The sequence below is a fragment of the Gallus gallus genome, chromosome 10 (assembly GCF_016699485.2).
Source record: "Gallus gallus isolate bGalGal1 chromosome 10, bGalGal1.mat.broiler.GRCg7b, whole genome shotgun sequence".
In the NCBI taxonomy this organism is placed as follows: Eukaryota; Metazoa; Chordata; class Aves; order Galliformes; family Phasianidae; genus Gallus; species Gallus gallus.
The window spans coordinates 537,481-542,694 of NC_052541.1; the positions used below are offsets into that span (position 1 = coordinate 537,481).

The 5,214-nt window shown below is 56.0% G+C and overlaps 1 long non-coding RNA gene across 1 annotated transcript; it reads right to left on the reverse strand.

Annotated features, from left to right (window-relative positions):
* Positions 1–222: 222 nt before the first annotated feature.
* Positions 223–4,990, reverse strand: LOC121113473. Its single transcript, XR_005862694.2, has 3 exons — positions 4,810–4,990; positions 2,208–4,286; positions 223–359 (listed from the first exon to the last, which is right to left on the reverse strand). It is a non-coding gene; the product is annotated as an uncharacterized LOC121113473 (long non-coding RNA).
* Positions 4,991–5,214: the final 224 nt, after the last annotated feature.

The following is a 5,214-nucleotide window of genomic DNA, read 5'->3' on the forward strand; positions in this document are numbered from 1 at the left end:
GACTTGACAACGATGTGGAAATTGACAATTTGCTCACCTGGATTGACGGTGAGACTGTGGTCTGCAGAGGTGACGGGTGGGTGCCTGCACCGAGCGGGTGTGGGAAGACTGCCATCATCGTTCGGGGGGATGCTCTTGCTTTTTCAGAAGCGGCGAGTGCTCTGGAGGTCCCCCAGCACAACCAGGACCTGCCCGGTGTCACAAGAGAGGGGACCAAAGACACTGCGAACAGCTGCCAAATGGAAGAGCTGATGCAGTGCATCACTGCCACGGAGCCACTGAGCCCAGATGTCTCCAGCAGCCTCGACTCCTCTTCTTCCATCACAGAGCACTCTGACTCCTCCAGGGCCAGCAGGGAGCTGAGCAAAGACACACAACCTGAACCAGGGCTCCTCAGCAACTCGCTCTGCTGGCAGCCAGCATCCCCGGAGCTGCCCGTGCCGACGCCCCTGGCTGCCCCTGCGCCTCCGTCGCCCCGCACCGCACATCTGATGGAAGAGGCGCGGCGGAGGCAGCCCCGGGTGGTTCTCACCCGCCTGGCACTGCCGCCCCCCCTGGCTGCCCCCACACCCCTGTTGCCCCACACAGCACATCTGATGGAAGAGGCGCAGCGGAGGCAGCCCCGGGTGGTTCTCGCCCGCCTGGCACTGCCACCCGGATGCATCTCCTGCCGGGTGGCAGACAAGCACCACGGGGACAGCACCGAGCCAGCCAAGCACCCTGTGCCTCCTTTCACGCAAAGTGGACAGGTCATGGAACGGGTGCAGCGGAGGCAGCCCCACGTGGTTCTCGCCCGCCTGGCCCTGCCACCCGGATGCATCTCCTGCCGGGTGGCAGACAAGCACCATGGGGACAGCACCGAGCCAGCCAAGTGCCCAGCGCCCGCCTGCACCACCACAAAAGGCAACAGCACCGGGCACGTCCCAGCCAGAAAGAGGAAGCTGCCGCGGGGCCAGGATGTTCCAGGCCACAAACACCGGCGCTAGGCGAAGCTGGCTGTGTCAGCACGGCGCGCAGCAGGAGGACTCGGTGCCCATCACAGCCCAACAGGCGCTCGAGAGGGAGCGTGCCAAGAAACCGGCCCACTTGGTGTAGCAGGAGACGTGGCCATAGCCGACAAACACGGCTCCCTGTAGCCCTGGGCTCCTCGCTGGCCCCCACGATGCCCAGAGAGCAGCAGCAGTGTTCCGGGGGCACCAGCACTGGCCCCAGCCTTCCCCCTCCAAACCTGGGCTGTCCACAAACGGCATCTTGGGCTGGGGCAATGCGGGACTCTGAAGCTGATGGACCGCAAAAGTGTTGGACTGTCAAAGCTTTGGGCTGGGAAATGTTGGCTGGGGGGTGGGAAATGGTTGGGGGGTGGGAATTACTGGGGTGGCAAATATTAGGGTGGGGGGTGGTTGTGGGGTGGGGAACTGTTGGTGTGGGGAATGGGTGGGGGGAGGGAATTTGGGGTGGGAATTCTTTGGGTGGGAACTGAGGGTGGGAATCCTTGGGGTGCTGGGATCTTTTTGGGGTTGGAAATGAAAGGGCTCTACTGTGATATTGTTGGGGTGGGAATCTGGGGTGGGGAATGGGTGGGGGGAGGGAATTTGGGGTGGGAATTCTTGGGGCGCTGGCATCTTTTTGAGGTTGGAAATGAAATGGCTCTACTGTGATATTGTTGGGGTGGGAATTTGGGGGGTGGGGAACTGCTGGGGTGAGAAATGGCTGCTGTGGGAGATGGTTGGCATCAAAAAGGATTGGACTTCGTGACTGCTGGCATTGGAGATGTGGGGAGGGGGAGGGAATTTTGTGGGGTGGCAATTCTGGGTGGGAAATTGTACTCTGACCATGTTGCACTCCGAAATTGTTGGAATTTGGAGGAAGGAATTATTGGGGTGGGAATCTGGGGGGCTGGGAAGTGTTTTGCAGAGGGAGGGAACTATTGGTGGGAGGGAGCCGGGGGCGGGGGGGGGGCGGGGGGGGGGAAGGTGAGAAATTGATTGCGGGGTGGGAGCTGGGGGGTGGGAAATTAATTAGAGGGTGGGAATTTTAGGGGGTGGGATCAGAAACAATTGTCAGGGTGGGAAATGGTTGGGAATATCTATTGTCATTTATTTGCTGTTTTGTACGTTCAATTATTAAATGCTTGGCGTTCACTTTCCTACACCTCTGCCTGCAGTCGTTTGTGCAGCACCAAAGCCCCCCCAGGTCCCCGTGCCCACCTCTGGGGATGCTGGGGTGGCTGCAGCGAGCCAAGAGCTCCTCCAGTCTGAACATCTCCATCACCATCGCTGCTGTCAACGTCTCTGTTGCCTTGTTTTGTTCCTGGGGAAGGCGACGGTCACGTGCTGAGCAGTGCATGTGTTGAACTGGGGGCACTGGGCACTACTGGAGGCACTGGGAAGTCCACTGGGGGGCACTGGGAGGCTACTGAGGGCCGCATACAGCACTGGGGTGGCTCCAGGCAGCACTGGGGGGCACTGAGTTTGCACAAGGAGACTCTGGACAATACTGGGAGACAACGGGAGCTTAGTGGGGAACTGCAAAGAGCAGCAGGGGGCACTGGAGAGCTTTGGACAGCACTTGCAGGGTGGGAGGAGGTTCCCACAGTACCCGGGCGGCACCTTTTAACCTCATTAATTTGCTCTTCTACAACATCTCACCCACGGCATTAAGCAATCCATTTCTTCCATGGGGGAGGCTTTCTCCTTGGGGCTGACCCCCCCCCAGCGCCGCTTGGCTCTGCCCTGGGCACTGTGTTCCACACATTCCCACCCTGATGCTGTCACTCAGTGACACATTTGTCACCGACAGACTCCCCGTGGGTCCTGAGGTGGGCTGGGGGGTGTCCTGTGAAAGCAACCCCAGTGACAGCCCCCAGCCCTAGAAGGCACAGATCCTGGAAAACCACCTTTAATGCTGCCAAAATCAGCTTCATCTCATCACCCTGGGACTCCATCTGGGGGCTCTGTGGAAGCTTCCCCTGTTTCAAGCTGGTGCTACCCCGTGCTTGTTGACGATGCTTCATGCTCTGGCATACACGCCTGCAGAGGTTAAATCTGCTCTGCACCCTCGCTTCAAGTCAGACCCTTTTCAACGGGTTCAAATATTCTCCCAAGTAGAAAACCAAAGGGACGTTCCAGCGGAAGAGCACTAGCAGGAGGAGCCTCACGCATTGCTGCTCCCAGGACCCACAGCACTCATTTTTCCCTGCCTGCACAACGCTTCTTTGTCTGCCCACGCACTCCTGGACTGGCTGAACAGAGACCTTCGACTGGAACTCAAGAGCAGAATGAAAGATTATGGTTTGTGGAAGAGTAGTCAAGCTACTTATGATGATTACAGGTACGTAGCAAAGCTGTGCAGGAAGAAAATTAGAAAAGCCAAAGCCCAGCTAGAACTGAGCTCGGACAGTAAGGTGAAGGACAACAAAGAATATTTCTATAAATACATCAACAGCAAGAGGAGGGCAAGGGAGAATCTCCATCCCTTGTTGGACGCCGAGGGCAACTTGGTGACCAAGGATCAGGATAAGGCTGAGGAACTTAATGCCTTTGTTGCCTCAGTCGCTAATAGCAAGACTTGTTACTCCCTGGGAAAAAATCCCCTGTGCTGGTAGATAAGGATGGGGAACTGAATAGGCCCTGCATTATCCACAATGAGATGATTTTGGACCTGCACCGAATGCTGGATGCTCGAGTTCACGGGGCCAGATGGACTGCACTTTGGAGTGCTGAGGGAGTTGGTGGATGTGGTTGCCAAGCCACACTCCATCGTCCTTCAGCAGTCCTGGCTAAATGGAAACACGCAGGTGGACTGGAGACTGGCAAATATGACACACATCTTCAGAAACAGCCAGAAGATGAGCATGGTAGCTACAGACCTATCAGTCTTACCTCAGGGCCAGGATAGGTTATGGAAAGGATAATGTTGAGATTAATTAAAGGTCAACTAGGGGATCGGGCCCAGTCAGAATGGGTTTACGAATGGTAGATCCTGCTTGACAAAATAACTTGCCCCACGCCACCAATGCCACAGGAGACTCCAGGAGCAGGAGAAGATCCGGTGGAGGGAGGAAGCAGGGGCAGCTGGGCCTGCTGTGCACATATACTGACAGACATACAGATACCTTGTCACTGCTCTTCTGCCTCCACGTTTCTGGAGTACTGGGAGTTTTGTCTTCACACAGGAACTCCGCCAAGCCTGTATGTCCAGAGCTGCATTTTCCAGTCCATGGCACCTTGATCCCAGGACGTGCTCCGCCACGTGCTTCTAGGACATGAACATTTGCACAAAGGCCCCTGAAAGTAAAAGCATCCCGGCAGGTTTGCACTGCTCCCACACTCCTCAGCGCTCTCTCTAAAATCTCACACAACACAGACTCTCTCAGACTCTTGACTGCAGCCCAATAGCACAGGATCTCCCCTCTCACTTTATGAGAGAAGAGGCCATAGTTTGTCTTTCTTTTTCAGCTTTGCAGATACCACCAGGCAAGAACTGGCTTTCCCACCCTGCAGCCAGGAATGCTCCAACCTGAGGGGTGAGTGGCTGTGAGAGGAACGTCTCTGCGGAAGCGCAGCTCATTCCTCCCCTCTGACAGGGCCAGAAGGCATGAGACAAAAGAGGAAAGCACAGTGCGTCTGCATTTCCCTCGTGGCTCTTATTTCCTGCGTTACGGTGGGAAACGAGCTGAGCCGCTGTGCCTCTCCATTATGCTTAGCTCTGCAGCTCTGCCATCATCTTTAGACTCAGCTGTTCCTGTGCATAATGCTCCACACAATCACCCTGCAGAGCCCAAAGCCCTGCCTGGCTGCTGTCACTCACCTGGAGGTTGCAGGGTGCTGTGCCTCCTGCCTGTACCTGCTTCTAGGTGTCGCTTGCAAGACATTGAGAGTCCACCTGGTTGGAACTGCGGTCAACAAACACAAACGTGAAACAAGTAAGAAGGGATTCTTTTGTTTCACAGGCTTTCACCTTTGTTAAAACACGGTCTGCTGCGGAGCACAGCTGGAAGCGTTTCACCTGTGCAGAAAAGGGGTGGAGCCTGGTCCCAGCCCTCCCTAACCTCATTTAAGGGCTGGCTGTCTAAGGGGAAGAATCTCTACTGGGAGATCTGCTCTCTGGTAATACCTTCTGAGTCCTGCTCTTCAGAAAGGGGTCTTTCTTTACTAGCTTGAGTCCTTCACCATTCTTGGGAAAATTAAAACACAGTAAAGCAGCTCTATCTGC